Source organism: Adiantum capillus-veneris, chromosome 29 (assembly GCF_014529385.1).
Source record: "Adiantum capillus-veneris isolate H3 chromosome 29, ASM1452938v2, whole genome shotgun sequence".
Taxonomy (NCBI): Eukaryota; Viridiplantae; Streptophyta; class Polypodiopsida; order Polypodiales; family Pteridaceae; genus Adiantum; species Adiantum capillus-veneris.
Genome location: NC_140959.1, coordinates 67,143,062 through 67,168,761, shown reverse-complemented (window position 1 = coordinate 67,168,761; position 25,700 = coordinate 67,143,062). Strand labels below are relative to the sequence as shown.

The 25,700-nt window shown below is 39.7% G+C and overlaps 1 long non-coding RNA gene across 1 annotated transcript; it reads left to right on the top strand.

The window, feature by feature from the left end:
- The first annotated feature begins 483 nt into the window (after positions 1-483).
- Positions 484-1,774, top strand: LOC147419343 (uncharacterized). Its single transcript, XR_015187193.1, has 3 exons — positions 484-678; positions 1,001-1,190; positions 1,290-1,774. It is a non-coding gene; the product is annotated as an uncharacterized LOC147419343 (long non-coding RNA).
- The last annotated feature ends 23,926 nt before the right edge of the window (positions 1,775-25,700 follow it).

Sequence of the window (25,700 nt, the reverse complement as noted above, 5' to 3'; positions counted from 1 at the left end):
ATCACAAGAAGTTTTGGACAAAATTTCACAATATTTCCCACATAGTGACTTACCTCAACATCATGAGCGGGGGGACCGGTGGTCCCTTGCCCCAATCGTTCCTAGCTAGGTATGCAGTGCCTCCCTAAGTAGAAGCTCACGATGTTATGCATTCTATGAAAAACACTGAAAAAGACCCCTTTTTCCTACATTAGAAAATTTCTAAATCTTCTTGTGTATATATAAAGAGATCTTAATTGAAATCTCAAGGGGGATCTAGAAATAAAGTGATTATCTTTGACCTAAAATTAATTGGAGGTAAAATTCAAATTTCATAGGTGTGTATATAATAAATCTATGTTTCTTTCGAGCACCGCATAGGCATATACTCAAGCGTGAAAAAGAGGACACATATCAAAAGATCTTATAGACAACCAGATGGGATTCTTTAGAGGTAAATTGATTATATTTGGAGGTTTTCCCAAATAATTTCTCTTTATTTTCTAGTTTTTTCCACCTTCAAAATCTAAAATTTTCGAAGTACATTTCAAAGAACTTGGGTGTAAACTTATTAGATTTGTGTTTCTTTTGAGCATTTTTCAAGCATAGGGGCGTTCAGACTGCGCAAGGGAACTCCTCCACTTTTCCACGCGCAGGGATTGACTGAGTGCTGGTTCACACACAGGATGGCGGAAAAAGGTTAGTGTGTCAGATTTTCTCTCTCTCTCTCTCTCTCTCTCTCTCACACACGCACACATTGGCTGAGCTTTAAGGTCTCCTGGGATAGATCTTTTAAGGTCTCTTGGGATAGTTTCCTACGACGTTAAAACTCTCTTCTTCTTCTTCTTCTTCTTCCCCTCTCTCTCTCTCTCTCTCTCTCTCACACACACACACACACACACACACACACACACACACACACACATACATTGGCTGAGCTTGTAGTGTTCCACCCATGGGCGGCATGTGCAGCCCGAAACGCCTGCGCATGGAAATGACCGTGAGTTAGCGTGCCATGCAGGATTCAAGGTGCGTGCAATGTGAATGGCACAATTTGGGGCGACAAATCTCATTGGTCCACCTAAGAAAAAGTTGGCATGGACTGTGCAGTCTGAACACGGCCATATTCAATCACGAAATACATGGATAGAGAGAACACATATCAAGAGATCTTCATAGACGACTAGATCTCAAGGGGAAATCCTTTAGAGGTAAAGTGGGGTATTTTGGGAGGTTTTTCCATTAAGAATAATTTTTAATGCTTTTCCACCTTCAAACCTAAAATAAAAGGTAAATTTAAAAGTTCGCAGGTGTGATTTCATGAAATATATGATTTTTTCGAGGACAACACATGCATAGCCAAGAGAGAAAGACATGGATAGAGAGGACACATTTTGATAGACGATGAGATCTTAGTGGAGGATACCCCTCAAAATATTACATGAATATAGGGTAAAGGGGCCAATATAAGGCCACCTAAGAGAGGGAGCCTAGATCTCCGGTCTCCGAGCTCAATCGTAATCAGTCAATAGCTCATTTGATTCGCCTCGTGTGAGCGTTCCAAAAAGAATGATCTCAACTTTTTTGACGATCGGAGCCGAAAATTCCAATCGTGCATTCTCGTGTAACAAAAATGGGTGTGAAAAAGAAGACACACCAACCTCAAAAGAGAGACATGAGTGCCAACAAGGCTTAAAGTCACCCATTGCTCAATGAAAAGGTTTCATTTCAAACTAGTACATGACCCGCACGTTACTGCGGCATAAAAGAAGTGGATTTTTTTAAATAAAACTAACTTCTTTTTCAAAGCACAAAAATATGAATGTTGGATTTATGTTCGTGTCATGCAATATCAATTATACATTGGGTGGTGCATCAATGTATAAAATCATATATGATAATACATTTTTTCATCTACTAATGTGATAACACCAACATGACAAAGGAATTAAGGTGGACTTATGCACCATTGCATGCACTCAAGTACGCTATAGAGTCACCTTTGATGAATATTGTAGAAGACTCTCTCTCTCTCTCTCTCCACATGCCCTTGAGTTGAAGACTCCTCACATAAGTCTTGAGGTCTCTTGGAAGTGTTCATAAAAATCTCTCTCTTTCTCTCTCTCTCTCTCTCTCTCTCTCTCTCTCCACACACACATCGTGAGTTAAAGAAGACTTGTTGGCTAGATCTTTAAGGTCACTTATAACAGCTCTTAATTTCAACACTTATCAGATAATACATAATTTCTATTAGGAATTTTCAAATGAATCTCTCTCTCTCTCACACACACACACACACACACACACACACACACACACACACACAGCACAACATACCACACAACAAAAGTTGTGCTCAACATGTGCGCATCATCCCTTGTGTCCATCCAGTTTTATCATATGTCCTCTCTCTCTCTCTCTCTGTCTCTCTGTCTCTCTCTCTCTCTCTATCCAAAACTTGAGTTCAAGTTTTATCAAGTGGATCTTAAAGATCTTTGGATTGTTTCAACTATGTTGTAATGTCTTTTCTTCTCCTCCTCCTCCTCCTCCTCCTCCTTCTTCTTCTTCTTCTCTCTCTCTCTCTCTCTCTCTCTCTCTCACACACACACACACACACACACACACACACACACACACACACACACACACAATGTGCACCCGAGTTCAAGACTATGGATACAAATTTGAGAGCAATTGCGACTGTTCTTCCAATGTCACTGTGTGTGTGTGCGCGCACGTGCACGCACTCAAATCATCAAAGACTTGTAGCATAGATCTTGAGACCTTGTGATATTGTTCCTAGTACTCTTTTTTCAATCCCCCACCCCCAGCTCTCTCTCTCTCTCTCTCTCTCTCTCACACACACACACACACACACACACCTTACTTATTACAATCAAGAGATAGAGGCTTCTCTCCTCCAATCTACTTCTATACATATTGGTTGGCAGTCGTATCGTCTTGAGCACAAGTATGGACTCTCTTGCTCTCATACACACGTAGGGACTCTCTCTCTCTCTCTCTCTCTCTCACACACACACACACACACACACACACACACACACACACACACACACACACACACACACACACACACACACACACACGTGCACACATAGTGCTCACACCTTACTCATGCTAGTGGGCCCTTTACTTGCCTGATGTTTAGCCTATATGCTTTTGATTTTCTCGATGTGTAGCGAACATGCAAAAAAATTCCAAGTTTGGTGACTCCTTATGTTTTCTTAGAGGGTGCTCCAACCACCGTCCACATTCTTGATACTCCTTCAAAAAGTCAAAGATTCAATCCCTACAAGGATGGGGCGAGCCCTACATGAGGGGGGATGAGAGAGAACACCCACACACTCACACAAGGCATGCATGGTACAAAGAAAGCAAAAGAGACACTTGTCAAGTTCCTCCTCATGTTGCCCTCATTGTGTGCCTGAAGCCTATTGGTTGGCCACCCAAGGGGTCCAATGATAATTTAGGGGATTTAATTAATTGATTTTGCATTTATCAAGTCCTCTCTCTCAAAGGGGAAAGGGGGACACTTGTCTTAAGGCTACCCTTGCTGCTTGTAATGCCTCCTGCTTATGATTGGCTAGGCCTGGAGGGGTCCAATGAGCCTCAAGCATGAGCTACAAGGGGGGGTTGACCCAAGCAAGCTAGGGGGTTGCTTAGGGGGTATACTCACCCGCACACACTCACAAACACTCTCATTGTGTGCTAGGCAAGGTGCAAGAACTCCCTCTCCTTCTCCAAGCAAGTAGAGGTTGAGAGCCTACACCAACATCTTGGATATGGAGTGCAAATCCAACCAAGAGCCATGCTTCAATGCTTAAGCTTTCCATCTTCTCCATCTTCATTACTATGCTATTATGTATGCTAAGCAAGAAGAGTGATGATAAGTGAGGAATTATGTCTTTCTCCTATGGAATACTTCTTCTTCCTCTTCCCTACCCTCATTCCTTGCTAGCTCTCTCCACCTTCGAAGGTGTTTGAGGTCTTGGGACTGAGGCTTGGGATAGTTAATGCTTTCTACAAAGTGCATGTTATACTTATTGCAAGAAGGCTAATGGTTTATTGCAAGTAGATTAGTTACTTAATGCAAGTAGATTAATTGTATTGCAAGGTAGATTAATTGTTGCTTTAGGCACAAGTTGATGCATAAAAATATACATCTTCATGCACTCAAATGATTTAGGGAACACAAAGACCAATGATGTTCACAAGTTCTTGATTGTTTTCAAGCTAAGATTGATTATTGATATTATGCAAAAGCTCGATATATGAAGCTTCCACCTTCATACTGCCAAAGAGGTCTCAAGGAACACAAAGATTGTATTGTACCAAGTCTCTCTTAATGAGAGAATCTATAATACAAATGCCTTTTGGAGGGGGGGACCGGCTCCACATAAATCCGGTCCTCAACTGTTGTCAAATTCTCTAAACTCTTTCTCTCTCTCTCTCTCTCTCTCTCTCTCTCTCTCTCTCGCAAAGGTATTGCTCATGCCTAGTTAATTAAGTGTTATGATTAAGTTGCTACCGCCAATTAAGTCCACCATCTATGCTCTCAAAGTTGCTCACTCTAATTCTCTTAATTCCGCTATTCTCTAAGTTCATAGGCCATTTCCATTACACAACACATGAAGGTTTTCTTATGGAAGGTTATTTGGGGTGCTCTACCAATGGGGGTGAAGATTCAGGAGAGAGGGATTGGGTCAGATCGATGCTTGGGATTATGCTCTCAAAGATGAAGGTTTTCTTATGGAAGGTTATTTGGGGTGCTCTACCAATGGGGGTGAAGATTCAGGAGAGAGGGATTGGGTCAGATCGATGCTTGGGATGCAGGTTGGCTAGTGAAGATCTGGCCCACCATGGACTGCCCAACTATCAAAGGCCTTGCAGGGAAAATATGCAAGTGGGTCCAAAGAACATCGAAAACTAGTTTTTTCAAGACTGTCGTATTCCTTGGAGGTAAGGATTCAGGTAGTCTTGCATTTCTCTTCAGCACCTAGATCGTCAAATACTTCTTCTTACATAATGTATGGAAAACAAGGAACCGCCGTGTATTTGAAGGAGGTTTTGAGGTGGCAAGCTTCGCAGAAATTATACAAGAAAGCAAAGTGCTAATATGGACACTTGGGCGCCACAAGCATCACTCGGAGGATTGGTCTAGGGCTACTTGTGCCTTGTTGTCAGCAGATGGAATGCCTAGGATGGGGGCGAGTCTTGGCCATCGGTAAATAAAAGATCTCAGAATGACAAGATTATGGACCTTATGTATCAAGGATGAGGGGGCGGGTTGGTACGGATGGCTTCCGTGATAGCCGATGTAGTTATGGTCCCTGGATGTTGTCATGGCTTGACATGAGCATGACAAGACCTTGTAATTTTTTGGGCTGTTCAATTTAATTCACTCACAATTGTGAGTTTTGCTATTAAAAAGAAAAAAAAATCTACAACAATGAGCACTAACATATGCCACCAACAATTTTTGAGAAAAGTCAATTTTGCAAACATATAAAATTCCCTTTAGGGTAGATTCAAAGAGGAATTTTCAAAATAACCAAATGTTTTTTTGAATCTATTTTCTGAAAATTTTCAAGCGGATTTTCCCCTTCCTCCGCTCCCATTCGACTGGTTGTTTTGAGTTTTCAACCGGCTCAAGGCTAGATTGAGGCACACTTTTCCCGAACACTGGTCACCAAATTGGGAGCTAACTCTACAACATGAGTGCAACTTGGGGGCCTTTCCTCATGCATGCATTTGCTCAACATTTTTCCAAAGAGTCCCAAGCGTCCATACTTGCACCCACGTATGTGTGTATGTGTATCTAGGCTACGGCGCTAGAGAGAGAGAGAGAGAGAGAGAGAGAGAGAGAGAGAGAGAGAGAGAGAGAGAGAGAGAGAGAGAGAGAGAGAGAGAGAGAAGCCTCTCGCCACTATTGTTTTATGTGTGTGTGTGTGTGTGTGTGTGAGTGAGTGAGTGAGAGAGTGAGAGAGAGTATCCAAGCGACGATGAGCGTGATTAAGAGAGAGAGAGAAGAACTCTCCCTTATGGGAGCACTTAGTGAAGAATCCGCACAGGCCTTATAAAGGGAATTTTATTTGGAGGGCCCTTCATCGCGTAACACAACTGCCTACAAGTTAGAACCATAATAGGCTTCTTTGGCACACGCATGGATGCGCATGCCAACCAGGCATCTTACTTGACCTCAACCCCTCATGCATAGGCCCAGTTCCCACCACAAGCTTGGCCCTTAAGCACTTTAAGCTTGGATTGGGTTCTCACCTCAAGTGCAACCCTAACATCTCAAGCATGTCAAGCACCTCAAGCATCTCAATCATTAAGCACCTCAAGCATCTCAAGCACCTCAATCATCAAGCACCTTAGTCATCAAGTATGACAAGCAGGACAAGCACCTCGAGTTGGGTCGGGTTCCCGCACCTCAAGCTCAGCCCTAGCTTACCTAAGGTCAAAAGACTTTTACACACATTATTGGAGGTCTTCAATGAAGTTAACCCTAAGGTCTTATGCTCCATTGGTTAGCCTTGCTCTTTGATAGATCATCTCTCATTTGGGTCCCTTTACCAATGGCCCCGTGTTGAGATAGATCTAAAAGCACATGTCTATATCTTAACCCTTGTTCCCGTTTATTCTCCCACATTAAGTGATCAGTTTAATATGAGAAAATCATTTGGGTTGGTTAGATATTAGTTTTTATGACATTACCTCTCTCTTGCAATCATAGGCGTCCTTGACTATGAGATAGATATGGTAAAGTCTCACCCATCAATCCATTGGTCTTAGCGGGTAGAGGATCCATTTTTACCCTACGACATCATTCCAGAGTGGATGACTAATCCGCTTGGTGCTTGAGAGACATTGTCTGCCGCAAGCATGTCTGCTCTTTTTAGTCCATATCATACTTCCAAAGTAGAGTGACAAGTTCTACTTGGTGTTTGGGAGACGTAGTCACCACAAACATGATCCTAAGTATGTATACTTCTTAAAATTTGTGCACGAAACATAAAAAGAGAGTCTTATAAGACAAAAACATGGATCATTTAAAATGCATTTCTTTTACATTTGCTTACTCTTTTGTGTCATTGTAAGCATCATTAACAAGGTTCATATTATCCTTGAGCTATGTTCTTTGCATGCATTTAGCATCTTTGAAAGGATAATTCTTAACTTAAATAAGATACTGTCAGTAATCTTACCATATCTTAATACCTTGAGTTCCTGACGAAGGATGAACTTGGGTTGGAGCTCGTTTGCTTCATCCTCGATCTCTAATGGGTCTACATCTATAGCCTCTATTTGGTGGCTCTCCTTAATAAGGCTCGAATAGGCTCTCATGAAAAATGATATATATGAGCCAATAGTTGGGAAACTTTAATTGTTAAGTAAGACCCAAAGAAACATTTCTTTTTCTTTAAAGTAAGGCTCTTTTATGCCTAATGGCAGGAGCCTCTTTTGCCTAGCTAATAGATGGATATAGCCTGTTTAATCTTCTAAAAAGATTTGTTTTGACCTCGGCTATACTCCTTTTCCATGAAGATCTTCCCAGGTACCTTAAGCTACAAGGGAAGTTTGGATCTTCCGTCTTTAGCCTCAAAAGGTACTTTCCTCTTAGAAGTATGTTCATGTTATTAGAGACATACTGTTGTTAGGGTAAGTACTTCTCCCATTTTGAGCATTGATCTACCTCGAATCACAAGCTTTTAGTAGATCAAGGATCATTAGTTTTGTGATTTTCCTTTTCGCCATCCGTTGGAATAGTAGGCCAACATAAGACGGTTACTCTAGTTCTGATAGAGACTCTATCAGAAATTAGTGGTCATGGTAGGATTCTATCCGACACAATTAGATGTTGGCAAGCCATGGTCCTTCTATCATCCTTCATCTTTTGGTATACCATACATTTTGAAACATACTCTTGTATGTTCTTGTTTCTTGGTAAGCCAATACAAGTATGATTTTATTCCTAAAAGAATAAATTCGAATTCCTCTTTGCCCCGCATATAGGAGGAGCATGGAAAGTGAGGAAGATATAGCCTATTGAGGTATGGAAGATAACCATCCTCTAACGTGAGTGGTTCTTTTTCTTCCATTTGTAAAGGCTATTATTATATCCCTAAAGCCTGGGTTAGAAGCATATTTAACTATCATAAAACATAGTTCATTGTAAGTTGCTATTGATACCCTATCTACCCTTGGCCATCGGGAAAGTGCATTGGCTACATGTTTGTGCTTGCCAGCAATGTGAGCAATGTAAAATTTAAATTGCAAAAAGGAATTTGCCCACCTCATTTGATTGTCGAAGAGCTTGGTTTGTATCATGGATGGAGTCCGCAAGAAGTACTTCCATGTGTCAACGGCATGTAAAACAGCTCGTAGTTCCTTTTAGCATTCGCTCATTGGATTTGAGTCTCTGAATCTTGTATTCTATGGTATTCCCTTCTTGAAGCAAATTTTTGCTTGAAGGCATGCATCCAGGCATTACATTGGACCTCAAATAGCTTTGAGAGATCCCGTAGTGTAAGAATAAGTTGAGAGATAAGTTTCTCTTTGAACTTTTCAAAAGTATTGTTCTCTCTTTGTAGTCCATGTACACTTAACGTACTTTTTTGTTAAGTCATGTATTGGACCTGCTATAAGCATGATTTTTTCCTATGAGGCATCTCTAGTATGCACTCATACCATTAGAGTTTCGCAACTCATGTAGACTCCTTGGATTAGGGCATCTTTTTATTACCTCTACCTTTTGTGGATCCATACAAATGCCACCTTTAGGGATAATGTGACCTAATTATTGAATCTCTTTTTAAAAAAATCCACTTTTCTTTTGGTTAGAGGAAAGCCTAACCTCTCTCAAAACTTACCAGTTCATTCTATTGCCTTTTGAACTCCTCTTGTGGAGCTTATAAAGCTCAATAAGGAGGCTTATTACGCAGCAGTGAGCTTCATCATTAAAAGCTCCATTGCATGGTCATTGTCCCCTCATTGTGGAGATAGCTTACGGGGGTATCATCAATAAAAACATTTTGGAATCCATTTAGGAATGTAGAAAATTCTAATTCCTCTTGATTCCCGTCTTATTTTTATTGTTATTGGTTGAAACATTGAGTTCATTTACAGACTTTCTAACAAAAATCATGTATATGAATATATAGATTTTCATTAACTTGTGAAAATCATGCATATTTACAAGGGATAGGATGCTACCCGCGACTGAAAAACATGTATGTACATATCCCTAGCATAGGAAAAACAAAAGACTTTTGCTATGAGCATCCTCTTTGGGAGTTTCCAGCATAGAAACTCAAGGCGGCTTGTTGCATGCATTTCTTTGGGGACAAGCACGATAAACATGCCCTTGTTGTCCACACTTGTAGCATTTGTTATCCTTACGTTAACACTCTAGCTCTATTGGAGAGAGTCTATTCTTACCTTTGTAGACTCCTTTCTCCTTAGCTTTGTTATCGGTGTTGCTAGAGTTGCCTTTGGAGGAAGTTTGAGTATTATTCCTTCCTCTAGGCTCATTTTGATCTTTCACTTCCATGGGCTTAGAGTTTCTCTTAACCCCTTGTTGGAAATTGATTTGAGAGGCGACCATAGTATGGTGTATGACCGCCGATATGGCATTAGGCCTTTGTGAGTTAATATACTCGGCCATCTCGTCAAAAAGACCCGCACAAAATTGTTGCTTTTGCTCCTCAAAGCCTATCTTTTTGTAGAAACTGGCTTTGAGAAGTAAATCCCAAAACTTATCTACATACTTTTGGATAGACTCGTAGGGAGAGAGTTTCAAGCTTTGCCATTCTGTAAGGACATTGTCTTTGGTGTTGCTTGCCAAAAATTGTTTCATGATGGAGGCTCTTAAAGCCTTCCATGTCCTTGGAGCTTTCCTTTGGGCTCGTAGGCTAGCCCACCATTGACGAGCAGAGCTTTGAAAATGCATAGATACCTGCTGCAGTTTAGAGGACTCCATGAAGTCCTCATCACCAAAGGCCACATCAAACTGTTGGATGAAGGCCAAGATCTTGTCCGTAGCACCAAAGGTACCATCATAGGTAAGAAAAGTGGTGTCCTTTCCTCCCTCCTTGAACTTCTTCAGCTTCTTGGACCTTCTCCATACCGGATAGGACTTGCGATGGCCTTTCCTTTTGGGCTCTTTGAGAGAAGAGCCGCTACCTTCATTGGAATATGAGGAAGGTGATGAATATGGAGAAGAGGGTGACCTCTTTCTCTCCTTTTCCTTCTTTTGGTACCTCTCTTCCTTTTTGTGATAACGAGGAGGAGGACTTTCCGGCAATATTTCTCTCTTAGGGGGAGTTGGAGATCGTTGAGGCTGCCGTCTTCTTGGAGCCACATCTTCAGAATTATTGGGAGACTCACTTCTTTCTCCTTCTCTTGGTGAAGGCTCTATAGTAGAGACTTCACCTCTCTTCTTGGATGGAGGTAAGCCCGCTAGTAAACATTTAAGCGCTTCGTATGGGTTCTCCTCTACTCTCACCGTAGAGAGCCCTCTCTTGGAAATCTCTCGAAGAGACTTCTCAGGTGCTCTCACTTTTGGGGGAGTTTGGAGAATCCCATAACTATGAAGTTTTTGGAAAACTTCACCTTGTAGGGATGGGTTTCCCATAGCTTGTTGCAGCTTAGAAACAAGACAATTGATAAACATGGGAGCATCATCATTAGCACCTTCATGTGCAAAATCAAAGCTATCAATGTTCATTCTACTCTCTTGATTATTGTCAGCCATGTTAACAAAATTTATGTATGTACTTAGTGTATGCTTTGGCAATTCAAAACCTTAGTTGCCACTCCTCTTAGCCTTTGAAAATCGGCTCTTAAGTATATACACCCACGTCTCAAAGTGGTTAATTATAGAGAATAGAGGAGTATGTCTAACATAGCAGAGTTGCCGAGGGCTAGCTCCTTTCGGACTTCTTATGGCTCAATAATGGTAAAGCCGTAGGCAAGTCTAAAAAGACTCCATTCTTAAGTCCAAAGCTCCCGAGGTGTGCACCATATCCCACATAGTCGGTTCAACAAAACCGATAATAAATCCCAGTTCCACTTAGCCTAATATAATTAACAACATCAACCATTTATAGGTTACTTAAGGACCTCTCTTCTTAAGAAAGAAAAGAGAAACCAAATGCTCTGATACCAATGTAATGGAAATGGCCTATGAACTTAGAGAATAGCGGAATTAAGAGAATTAGAGTGAGCAACTTTGAGAGCATAGATGGTGGAATTAATTGGCAGTAGCAACTTAATCATAACACTTAATTAACTAGGCATGAGCAATACCTTTGCGAGAGAGAGAGAGAGAGAGAGAGAGAGAGAGAGAGAGAGAGAGAGTTTAGAGAATTTGACAACAGTTGAGGACCGGATTTATGTGGAGCCGGTCCACCCCTCCAAAAGGCATTTGTATTATAGATTCTCTCATTAAGAGAGACTTGGTACAATACAATCTTTGTGTTCCTTGAGACCTCTTTGGCAGTATGAAGGTGGAAGCTTCATATACCGAGCTTTTGCATAATATCAATAATCAATCTTAGCTTGAAAACAATCAAGAACTTGTGAACATCATTAGTCTTTGTGTTCCCTAAATCATTTGAGTGCATGAAGATGTATATTTTTATGCATCAACTTGTGCCTAAAGCAACAATTTATCTACCTTGCAATACAATTAATCTACTTGCATTAAGTAACTAATCTACTTGCAATAAACCATTAGCCTTCTTACAATAAGTATAACATGCACTTTGTAGAAATCATTAACTATCCCAAGCCTCAGTCCCAAGACCTCAATCACCTTTGAAGGTGGAGAGAGCTAGAAGGGAATGAGGGTAGGGAAGAGGAAGAAGAAGTATTCCATAGGAGAAAGACATAATTCCTCACTTATCATCACTCTTCTTGCTTAGCATACATAATAGCATAGTAATGAAGATGGAAAGCTTAAGCATTGAAGCATGGCTCTTGGTTGGATTTGCACTCCATATCCAAGATTGTTGGTGTAGGCTCTCAACCTCTACTTGCTTGGAGAAGGAGAGGGAGTTCTTGCACCTTGCCTAGCACACAATGAGAGTGTTTGTGAGTGTGTGTGGGTGAGTATACCCCCTAAGCAACCCCCTAGCTTTCTTGGGTTGACCCCCGCTTGTAGCTCATTCTTTAAGCTCATTGGACCCCTCCAGGCCTAGCCAATCATAAGCAGGAGGCATTACAAGCAGCAAGGGTAGCCTTAAGACAAGTGTCCCCCTTTCCCCTTTGAGAGAGAGGACTTGATAAATGAAAAATCAATTAATTAAATCCCCTAAATTATCATTGGACCCCTTGGGTGGCCAACCAATAGGCTTCAGGCACACAATGAGGGCAACATGAGGAGGAACTTGACAAGTGTCCCTTTTGCTTTCTTTGTACCATGCATGCCTTGTGTGAGGGTGTTCTCTCTCATCCCCCCTCATGTAGGGCTCGACCCCTCCTTGTAGGGATTGAATCTTTGACTTTTTGACACCTCAACCCCGCATGCATAGGCACAGTTCCCACCACAAGCTTGGCCCAGTTCCCACCACAAGCTTGGCCCTTAAGCACTTTAAGCTTGGGTTGGGTTCTCACCTCAAGTGCAACCCTAACATCTCAAGCATGTCAAGCACCTCAAGCATCTCAATCATTAAGCACCTCAAGCATCTCAAGCACCTCAATCATCAAGCACCTCAAGCACCTTAGTCATCAAGCATGACAAGCACCTCGAGCTAGGTCGGGTTCCCGCGCCTCAAGATCAGCCCTAGCTTACCTAAGGTCAAAGGAATTTTACACACATTATTGGAGGTCTTCAATGAAGTTAACCCTAAGGTCTTATGCTCCATTGGTTAGCCTTGCTCTTTAATAGATCATCTCTCATTTGGGCCCCTTTACTAATGGCCCCGTGTTGAGATAGATCTAAAAGCACATGTCTATATCTTAACACTAGGTTGGTAACCTAACAGGACATAAAAGTGTCCTTTCAGGGTTTTGAAAAAACCTCCAAGACCATAGTAGATCCACTCATTTTGTAAAATCCTTTCATGAGGTTATAGTTCAAGGCCTACTACACACGGAAAAAATAAGAAACTTGTAAAATTTCTCATCTTTTGGTCACACCAAGCCTCCAAAGTTGATGGACCAGTACATTTTCATCAAAACAGTCATTTCTTACGTTTTGTTGCATAAAAATAAGATTAGGGATTTTTGTAGGACTTGAGATAAATTCCCTAGTTAACTTCAATGGGTTGGTGATCAGAACATATGATTCCTTCTCACTCACTATTTTTGTTTTGCCAAAAGAAATAGGTACAAAAAAGTTGAATTTTTACCATTCTGCAAACCTATCGTCAAAGTTTCTATAGCCACGCTCAATACAAATAATATATGCATGTTTTCTTAGTTCCCTACTCTCCTTTAGGTTCATAAGGAGCCATGGAGCATGTGAAAAGAATAATACATCTCTTACCAAGGGGAATCTTGGGGACAAAGATGAAGTGCTAAGTACATCAAACATGAAAAAACTGGGTTCAACATTATGAGTTGTAGAATCCCATAGAAACTATTCAATATCTAGCCAAATTTGATCCTTATGACTAGATATGGTTACTACCTACAAAATGCATGTAGTTGTCACAAGAAACTAACAATATTGAAAAAGCTATACTTGATATACTAGAGTGTTTCGTTTTCTTCTATAATTGAAAAAATCAACCATCGTTGTCTACTATGCAAAATAGGGTATTAGGTGCCCCAAAACCTAAGGAATATTAGATTTATGTTACAATATGCGACATAGAAAATCAAAACTGCATTTGGATATCATGAAAGCCACCAAAAAAATCATAGAAGAGCTAAAATTGGCTAAAAAACAGGATTTGACCATTTTTGTAATTTGGTCATAACTTACAACTTTAACATTTATTTCTCCCTAGAAGCATCAGGACATGTTGAGGACTACTAAAGATAGTTCTCTAGCATTATGGACCTCACAAACATGAATTCTAGAGTGGTATAGTTGCAGAAAGTTGAAAAAAGCCAAAAACAGGACCCGTTTTTTCACACAGTTTAGGTTGTGAAATGTTGTGCAAGGACAAGGTTAAAGATGGAATTGATATTCCAAAAAAATGTCGAGTTTTTTTCAGCTCATGAGACAACTTTCTAGATAGATAGCACCTCAAAATCCATTTTGAAACTCTTGAAATAATTCAAGGAAAATGGTAACTTAACAGGACATAAAAGTGTCCCATTACCAACCTAGTGTTAACCCTTGTTCCCGTTTATTCTCCCACATTAAGTGATCAGTTTAATATGAGAAAATCATTTGGGTTGGTTAGATATTAGTTTTTATAAAATACTGTGGAACCTTCGGCTTCCATATGTTCTCCATTACATGCTCCCACCTTTCCTCCAGCCATTGCTTTTTCCATAGCTTATTAAGGGGGCTAGACCAATTCGTCTTTTGCATCATTGTCTGATAAATGCTTTTAGTATGGGGTTTCCACAAGAGACTGCTTTCGGGCCATTTCCAGGCATTCCAGTCCAACTCCGAACATAGATTGGCATCACTAGATTGTCAAGCTCTTTCATCACTTTGTGGACAAGCAAGGCCTCCAAGCTATTAAGTTGGTCCTGAATAACCATAAGGTCAATGGTTTGGCAACTCATTGTTGTAGAATTTCTTAAGTTCCATATGAAGTAGTATTGAAGTTGAAAGTAATATGTGCGTTTCCTCAAAAAGCAAAGTTGAGGCACCCTTCAATTGGCTTTTAAAAGGGAAAGTGAAGTATGCTTTCAAAAGAAAAAGAAAAAGTACAGTCAGCTTAATTCAAAGGTTGAAAGTTAAAGGTTGAAAATATTTATAAGTTTCAAACTTCATAGAAATGAAACAAGTGGAGGGCTTCTTTGGCCTTGAAATTTTTAAACTGCATTATATATAGTATAGAAGTATAGATAAAACTAACATTCAACATCCTTTTGAATTGCACAAAGTGGATCCAACTTTGTCTTATTACTGGCCTTTCTACCTTTCTACGTTCCAAACTTCATAGAAATGAAACAAGTGGAGGGCTTCTTTGGCCTTGAAATTTTTAAGCTGCATTATATATAGTATAGATAAAACGAACTGGCCTTTCTACCTTTCTACGTTCCAAACTTCATAGAAATGAAACAAGTGGAGGGCTTCTTTGGCCTTGAAATTTTTAAGCTGCATTATATATAGTATAGATAAAACGAACGGTTCAACATCCTTTTGAATTGCACAAAGTGGGTCCAACTTTGTCATTGTTCTTTCTTTGGGGGGTGGTTTTTTATTGGCCCCCTTACCTTAGTCTTTGTGATTTAATAACTTAATCGAACCTATCATCACTTCCCCATAGGGCATGTGGCCTTTTGAATTCTACACGATTACCTTGGAAAATGCTAGAATGTAAGGAAATAATTGTCTCAACTATTTTAATTCCTAAAAAAACAAGTGAAAGGGTCACGATGCCTTTTTAAAAAAAAGAATAGGATAGTAATAAAATCATTAGGTCGAGCTTAAATGAAATTTAATTCAGTGTTCGAGAAAGAATTGCCTCACCTTAGCCTTGAGCCGATTGAAAATCCAGACTAACCGGTTGCAAACCACGGTAAAGAAAAGAAAAATCAGTGAAATATGTGAAAAAGTAGTTCAAAAATCTTACAAATTTCAAAATTTTTACTAGTATTTTTGGTTTGCTTCTTACGAGAAGGAAACTTAACTGGTGACCACTTAATAAAAGAGACTTTCCCTATAGAATGCAAGAAAGTCAAGCCATGTGAAACTATAAAATGAAAGGTGAAATACAAAGAACTCACTAATATATGTGTGTGTGTGTAGAATTTACTAGAATTATGCAAGGTGGAACTTCACTTTAGCATTCTAAAACAATAGAATGCAAGAAAAGTCAAGACATGGTGGAACTTCACTTTAGCATTCTAAAACAATAGAGTGCAATAAAAGTCAAGACATGTCAGGATGTGAAATGAAAGGTGAAATAAAAAAATCCATTTAAATGTTTCAAAATCTAAATAACATTTAAGGTATATATATGTGTCTAGAATTTACTAGAATTATGCAAGGTGGAACTTCACTTGAGCATTCTAAAACAATAGAATGCAAGAAAAGTCAAGACATATTTAGATGCGAAATAAAAGGTGAAAAAAAAGATCCATTTAAATGTTTTAAAACTGAAATAACATTTAAGGTAAGTATCAATCATCCTCAAAACGTTGAAAGTATGCCTAACTCAACTCTCCTCTAAGGCTTCTTTTAAAAAGTCAACAAAAGAGGTTCAATCACAAAAAAAGTGCCATTGGCTACAAAAATGACTTTCATGTCCAAAAACAAGGATTAAATTAATTTTTAAGTAAACTCCAAGAAAACACATGGAGGAGTACTGTTGTGATTTGAAACCTCAAGGAGATGCTACATCATCAACAAGGCCATTAGCAATTAACTCAACCACTGTGTGACCCCCACGTTGTTGCGGCCAAGAAAGCATGGTCATTGGGTCACACACATATACATATATCTAGGTGTGTATGTGTGTGTGCAAAAGCGAGCAAGGTGTACTTTAGTTCTATAATTGCTCCAAGAAAATAACAATTCTCTCTCTCTCTCTCTCTCTCTCACACACACACACACACACACACACACACACACACACACACACACACACACACACACACACTAGGTCTTGATATCAAGACTCGTTGAGCAGATCTTTGATAACTATTTGGATTGTTCTTATGGTTACAAAAAATTCTCTTATTCTCCCTCCCTCCCTCCCTCTCTCTCTCTCTCTCTCTCACACACACACACACACACACACACACACACACACACACACACAAACACACACACACACACACACACCAAGTTTTGAGATTGATACTTGTCGGGTAGATCTGTGGGATCTCTCTAAGTGAATAAGAAAATGAAACTATAGTAACCTTTGAGTGTGGTGGATGGTTATCATAGTTCCGTCTTAGATACCAGGTCTTAAGTTCAAGACTTGTCACATAGAGCTTTGAGGTCTCTTGATGTGTTTCTATGACATGAAAGATTCTATATCTCTCTCTCTCTCTCTCTCACACACACACACACACACACACACACACACACACACACACACACACACACACACACACACACACACACACACACACACACACACACACACACACACACACACACACACACAAAATCTTTCACTGGACAAAAAATCTTAGCTGATAACTATTTCAGGAGCCCTTCATCTACATCTCTATTATGCCGCCCATTACATGATCACACAAACAGCTGCTGTCTCATAGTAAAAGCAGGTGTTTGGACGCTCAGCTAAAGGTAGGATACGAGTCGCCAAGGCTACCCCATACTCTCGAGTGTGGGGAGTACTGTTAACATTAGGTTGGTAACCTAACAGGACATAAAAGTGTCCTTTCAAGGTTTTGAAAAAAACCTCCAAAACCATAGTAGATCCGCTCATTTTGTAAAATCCTTTCATGAGGTTATAGTTCAAGGCCTACTACACATGGGAAAAATAATAAATTTGTAGGTACAAAAAAGTTGATTTTTTACCATTCTGCAAACCTATCATCAAAGTTTCTATAGCCACGCTCAATACAAATAATATATGCATGTTTTCTTAGTTCCCTACTCTCCTTTAGGTTCATAAGGAGCCATGGAGCATGTGAAAAGAATAATACATCTCTTACCAAGGGGAATCTTGGGGACAAAGATGAAGTGCTAAGTACATCAAACATGAAAAAACTGGGTTCAACATTATGAGTTGTAGAATCCCATAGAAACTATTCAATATCTAGCCAAATTTGATCCTTATGACTAGATATGGTTACTACCTACAAAATGCATGTAGTTGTCACAAGAAACTAACAATATTGAAAAAGCTATACTTGATATACTAGAGTGTTTCGTTTTCTTCTATAATTGAAAAAATCAACCATCGTTGTCTACTATGCAAAATAGGGTATTAGGTGCCCCAAAACCTAAGGAATATTAGATTTATGTTACAATATGCGACATAGAAAATCAAAACTGCATTTGGATATCATGAAAGCCACCAAAAAAATCATAGAAGAGCTAAAATTGGCTAAAAAACAGGATTTGACAATTTTTGTAATTTGGTCATAACTTACAACTTTAACATTTATTTCTCCCTAGAAGCATAAGGACATGTTTAGGACTACTAAAGATAGTTCTCTAGCATTATAGACCTCACAAACATGAATTCTAGAGTGGTATAGTTGCAAAAAGTTGAAAAAAGACAAAAACAGGACCCGTTTTTTCACACAGTTTAGGTTGTGAAATGTTGTGCAAGGACAAGCTTAAGATGGAATTGATATTCCAAAAAAATGTCGAGTTTTTTTCAGCTCATGAGACAACTTTCTAGACAGATAGCACCTCAAAATCCATTTTGAAACTCTTGACATAATTCAAGGAAAATGGTCACTTAACAGGACATAAAAGTGTCCCAGGACATAAAAGTGTCCCATTACCAACCTAGTGTTAAAATATCCTCTTAGTTGATGACCATAACTACCGTACAAGAAAATCTTTTGACGAGGTAGAAACTGGGCTAGCAGGTATAACCGATCAGAAAAACCTGGCTTTATTGGATGTTCTATGTAATAATACTGTGGCCCTAGGCCCAGTGCCTCAGTAACCATCGCCAATCGGATATTGTTTTTGAAATGCTCACGACCCCAAAGAGTCACACGCGTCACTCGGTCTTGATAGGTCCACCACTTAGTTTGGGAAACAGAGGTTCCTAACTGCGGAAATAAATGAAGTTCATGATGGAGTAAGGTTGCTCTCCGAGTAGATGCACTTGACAGATAAAGATGTGCAGTTGCTAAGGAAAAAACCTGTTCTTGACTGTATGCCATAATTTGTTAGATACTCCGGGTAAGCAAATTAGCTGAAGATGCTAACTCCGGAAATGTTACTCTAGACTTGGTTTTTGTAAGAATATCACCCATCTTTTATAGACCCACTTTATGACTCCTAGACCAGATTGGAAAGAAAATAGATTACCCAAAACTGATTATACTCTCACCGTTAAGATCGACGCATATTTTACCCTAGTGGATAGCTGAATGACATAAGCTTACTATAGGGTTGGGGAAGTAGGCGTAAACCTGCTATGTATAATCATCCGAGGCTTGATACAATAAACTCGTAACAAATTTATGGACTGGGTATCGACTATGGGAATAGATTGTTATCTATAGCAATTGGGTATGTGGTGTACAATATGAACTGTCCTTGCATTTAACTTAATACTATCTTTTCATTGTACAAAAAATGCTCTGTAGCAGGGTTTGTTACACCGGGTGTGCAATTTAGCTGGAGTTGCTCCGGAAAAGTTATTCTGGACTCGGTCTTTTTTGTAAAAATATCACTTTTTCTTTTATAGACCCACTTTACGACTCCTAGACCAAAATGGAAATAATAATAGAGACTACCCAATAGTGTTTAATCTCTCACCTTTTAGGTCAGCACATCCTAGCAGTATAACATGAGCTTACTGTAGGGTTCGGGGAAGTATATGAGAACTGCGGTGTATGGTCATCCAAGGATGGATGCAATAACTTGGACCGGGTATAGACTATGGGAATACATTGTTATTTGGTGCCATGGTGAGTTGGTGGACAATATGACCTGTCCTTCCATGTAACTTAAAACTATCTTTACATCTTTTTTCAGGGTAAATGAAAATGCTATGTAGTGGGTTTAGTATTCCCTGCATTAATTGATCGTGCCTCTTGCTGCACGCTACCACTCGTACTGGGGTGTGGGTCTGCAGCCGATTAGGGTAGCAGAATTAGCGCGATAGGGCCTGTAACTGCCGGATCTGTGGCTGGGGGTAATCCATGAGGATATGCCCTTATTAGCGACCTCGATTGAGGTGACTGGTACAACTGGGTGTCGCGTCTTTTGTAGATGGGCATCAACATGTATAAATGACTCACAAGGTGAGTACTCATACTCACTTAGTAGCGTTTTTTGTTATCACCTCTCTGTGTGTGTGAGTTCTAAACTGTGTGAGTGAGTATCTGCTGACTGCTGTGGGCTCAACATGCCGAAAAAATCTGAGAAGACAATTGTGGAGGCTTCCTCGACTCCTAATCTACAGGTTAACATAAATTTATTTTGTTCTCAAATCTATTGAAAGAGTGTATGAGCCGGAATATGGGGCTTTGCTGAGAGTAGCTGGTTTTTTTTGGTAAAAGGAAAAAAAAGAAAAAAAAAACATCGTTCATGTCCTGTTATAAAAGAACCAGGTCTTTAAAAACTATCTCATTCTGGTAGGATTGAAAATAGCTCATACATCTAAGAATTGCGAAGATTTTGAGTCTCATTGACTAATGATGCTGGTTTTTTTTGTGAAATATGAAGTGTGTAGAATAAAATCCGGGTTATGTAAATTTATGAGATAATTTCTGTTATAGAAATGATATTTTATGATTTTATTACAACTGACAGGTGGAAAAGACTAGACCCATCTTGGCCTATGCAAATGTATTTGTATATCATGTACATTTTATTATTCAAGTGCTCTTTTATGAGCTTTGGCCAATTATGACCAGCCGGCCAGTCTGTAACCAATTTGACCATTCAAGAAATCTATATAACAAATACATGCAAGAGGGAAATGGTCACTCTTGCACGGGGGGAGATTGCACCCAGTGTCTGCGTTGCTCCTCTCATCTCTCCTCTCTTCCCTCTCGCCGTGTCGGCGTAGCACTCCGTTTTAGGAGGTGCGCTTGCACTTGCCATCTCTCTCTCTCTCTCGCTCTCTTTTCCTCTCTGTTCGTGTACGATTTGATTATATTCTCACAGGATTTGTCAGGTATGCGTATTATCGGTGTTTTGTTGTTTCCATCATGCTATTCGAGGTATTTTGTAGGGACGCTACGGCTTCCGTGTGTAGCAGTGGTATCAGAGCGATGGCTACGTTCTCGGGCTTGCAACAACCAAAGCTATGGATATGATAAACCTCAAAGATAAGTTTTTTTTTTCATTTTTGTACATGAAGTTACAATTACTTCACGATGCTTGTCTCAAGTACGGATTGCAAGTTGTCAATTTGTATTTAGATAGAAAAGAGCATAACGGTGCATTGATGAATGATGCCGGTTATAGTATATTATTTACCTTGTTAGTAGAGAAGCTTTGAAAAGGTAGTATACCTCACCCGCAATATAAGGCAATAGCATGCTCATGAACCATATAGTTGTGGACTAAATACATACAACAAATTTATATGGCTCCATGCTACTAACTGTGCAAGGCAAGGTTAGACAGAGGAGTAGGATAGCTTTAAGTTCATAGACAAGAAGAAGAAGAGGAAGAAGAAGCCCAAATCAACCAGGGTTCATTTTTTTTTCCTTTTTTGTTTTGCTTTTAGGCTATGCTCACTCTGCCGTGTGCTCCCACATGATGACTCAGTTTCCTTAGCAGTGGCAACTCAAAAGATGGTAGTTTCCACACAATGGTCGTCGACATCATCACAACGTCGAGAGCATTGCAGAGCACCAATCAAACGTAATCTTGGAAGCAATAAGTGGCAAAGGCCAAGCAGCATACGTTCCGCCATCTGATGACTTATTGGACAACGCCTGCAAAGCAAAGCAGAGCTAACCCTGCCATGTGGCTTTGCATGCGGCCACCCATCAGACCCTAGCAGCTTTTGACGCCTTCCAACGTCTAGTGTGCACCATCCAATCACCATGCAGGCTTTTGGCGATGAGGGTTTCATTTATTTTGTCAAATTAGATGGATCCTATGCGTTGTATTGTTGCCATTCTTGCATTGTGTGTGTTTGTCTTCTCTAACGACTATCAGAGGTCCTTTTCCGGTTGAAGCAGAACTAGGTGGCGAACTTGCAAGGTGGTTGCGTTAGCATATCGGTTGTGTAGACGAAAGCTTGGAGCTTCCTAGCCTCTCATTCTGCTGGCATGCTGTAATGTCCTCGACGATGGATAATTCTTTCTCGGCCTCTACATCAAGTTTGACCAAGGGCGCAGTAGCTGCTATGGTCAAAGCTTTCGTATTCATGACGATTTTCAGGATTTCCTCCATCAGAACTCCACTGTCCTTGCACGCCATATTACATCAATAGGCCATGCTAACTAGAAGAGAAAATGCTAGGCAGCCGGTATTCGAATGCTGTTTGTTGGAATACAGTGGTAGGGAGGACATATAAACTTTAACATGCCTTTATTAGTGAGGAACCAAACAAACCAAACCAACAATAGCTCAGCTAGTTGTCATTACGAACCTGTCGCAGTTGGAAATGGTAGAAATCCATAGTTGAGAGCGGGGTCGCTCATCTATGAAACTGCGGTTTAAGAGCCTTGTTATCTGTTTTGAGGGCGACAGTAAACAATTCATTGTATTTGTTTGCCCAAAGAATCTCTCGGCACTTTTGGCTTGCATGTGTTTATGGTATTGAGAGCTGAGCTTCTAAATGTGATCCATTAAAAGCAGACTTACATGGTCCTTGTCATTCTCTCCCAATTAGAGTGCTTTTCTTTTTTGACAAAAGTTGGCAAATGCATTTGCAGTATTTCCTAATGCCAACCTGGTGCTTATCCTTTTTGGTGTGGAAGATGAACTTGACATGCCACTTCTCGGATCCAAGCGACCTCAAATACCTTGATTGTATATGTATGTGAGTATGTACAACATTCTACACTACGAAAGAAACGAAATGCTTCTGAATCTCGCTCATTATCAAATACCCCAAACCATAGGAGAGTAACCTTGTCATCACCACTACACTTCGAAGATCGACATAGCTGGACTTGGAGATTTTTTCTAGCCATTGGTGGCTCTTTATAATTGTATAGATGTATGATTGGTTCTAGTCGTCGTATGCATCATCTACTTTTATGATCTAGTCTCTTGAGTCTAGTTTCTTGCGTCCTGCACCACACACGTGTAACTGCATAGGTATTCCTCATTAACGTGTATATTACAATCCTCTATTCCAACTGATGATGCAAACTTTTGATCACCCTTATGGCCATTTGCAGAGGTCCACCTTGGACATATTGACCCAATTGACACCATGATGGGAACTAGTAGACATTTCACGCCTGTCTAATTAGCATTATCGTCTTACAATTTCCTACGAGGTCTTGATCTGTCTAATAAAGAGGATGGCCATGGTGAACATGTGGCGTTATAGAACAATAATGTGGCTTCTCATGGGACCGGTTGTCTTTTAGTTTATTTTGATATTTTCATGTCCTACATTGTCAACACCGTCAATAATCATAACGTACTAGGGTCAACTTTTCACCCTCAAGATATATCCTACCTTAATATTATAGCAATGATGACCCTAGGCGAACTCTAACTAGGTACACTTTTTTAGCTACTAACACCCAAATTACTAAGCAATTATCAACCATAAACAAGAAAAACCCTCTCTCATCATTATTTGCAACAGCCATTATCCCCATAAGTAAGTTTATACCCATTCGCAATGATGTTGTGTAATTAGATTTTCACTTTGATTGATCTACAAATTGTTTTAAATGTTACATCATATGGCAGTCAAATTGTTTTTGCACATTACTCAATATTATTCCATTTATTTGCTTCTGTATCACATCCCGGCCAATGTTTCTAATACTCCTTTGTAGAGGACTATGTCTATTGTCCTCTATGACAGAATTTGAATCGAACTACTTTAGGAGACCTGCTTTTGACCTATCCTAACATTCATACATTGAGCGTGGCCTCACTTTCTCTGAAGACCGATATCCACTGGTAAACCCAGTCTTGCAAACCACCCTGTAAATTTAGATAACACCTCTCTTATCCGCTCATTTGTACTTCAAGTTCTCTACTTTGATTCTGTTTTCTTGGCAAACAGACTTTGCATCAAATTTTTTCTTCAAGGTGTTTCCAATGTTAATACATTTGATATGCAATTATTAAAGTCTTCTTAAATTTAACAAGCAATTGTTTTTAGTGCTTTGTTTTTTTTAGAAAATTTCTGCAGATAAATCTAAATACAATGTTCTCATATCAAACTCCGGGTATGACACTCCTTACTGCATTCTGATAATACCCCTCTTCAAACATTGTTACAATGCCAGCTGCAACTTTCTATTATTTGTGCCTATTCCCACACACACACACACACACACACACACACACTGGTCATATATTTTCAAAAAATAGTATACCCTCTTGGTATGTACATCAAATACATTCCTCTTTTCATATTTCAATTCTCGGCATTGTGTTCTAAGCTGCATACTCAAAGACTACTAAGGTCATGACTTCTAATTGTATTGAAAGGGAACTTTTTACCGAGCTAACTTGTCTAAAAGGTATGCAGCTACTCATGTGAGATAAGGTGCTTTGGGATACTAGAAAAATTGTTTGTAAATACTTTGTCACATAAGCATACTCCAATTTTGTGTCAAACAGGTAGTAGATGTTTTGTTTTTTTATGCTTGGTCTAGTCCATTGGTCACATGCACACATATTTGCTGATTTAGGCAGTGTATAGATACTCATCTTGGTGCTGATCCGCCGATTTAGGCAGCACATTGATAAATTACAGATTCATGAATTTTCAACAATATCAAATGCAGATTTGCCGATTTAGGCAGCATTAGTGCAGATTCGTCAATTTAGGCAGCACGTCTTATTGGTGTAGATTCGCTATTTAGGCAACACCAATCACAAAATCATGCTGCAGTGGCTGGCCACCACTATAACTGGTATGATTTTGATACTCGGGTACATAATGACAGTGATTTGGATTTGGACTTATATTGTGGAATTGGAATTGGATTGGGATTTGGTATCTGGTGATTATTATGGCAGTGTTTATGTGATGAGACTTGACATTATGAGATTAATGAGGAGTGTGACCAATGATATCCTAATTCATTAGGGTATGGCATACACTGCTTATTCTAGTGGTATGGGACACTAGAATAGGTAGTATGTGGATGACGGCAGGCATAAGCTAATGTTGTTTAGTTTCATTAATTTTTCTTTTATTATTTGATGTTTTTGACACAACATACTAATCACTGTTTTTGACAAGTATTGTTTGCATATTTTTATATTCGCAATTGAGGACAGTTGCTTTCCAACAGAGAGGTATGTTATAGAAATGATATTTTATGATTTTATTACAGCTGACAGGTGGAAAAGACTAGACCCATCTTGGCCTATGCAAATGTATTTGTATATCATGTACATTTTATTATTCAAGTGCTCTTTTATGAGCTTTGGCCAATTATGACCGGCCGGCCAGTTTGTAACCAATTTGACCATTCAAGAAATCTATATAACAAATACGTGCAAGAGGGAAATGGTCACTCTTGCACGGGGGGAGATTGCACCCAGTGTCTGCGTTGCTCCTCTCATCTCTCCTCTCTTCCCTCTCGCCGTGTCGGCGTAGCACTCCGTTCTCGGAGGTGCGCCTGCACTTGCCATCTCTCTCTCTCTCTCTCTCTCTCTCTCTCTCTCTCTCTCTCTCTCTCTCTCTCTCTCTCTCTCTCTCTCTCTCTCTCGCTCTCTTTTCCTCTCTGTTTGTGTACGATTTGATTATATGCTCACAGGCTTTGTCAGGTATGCGTATTATCGGTGTTTT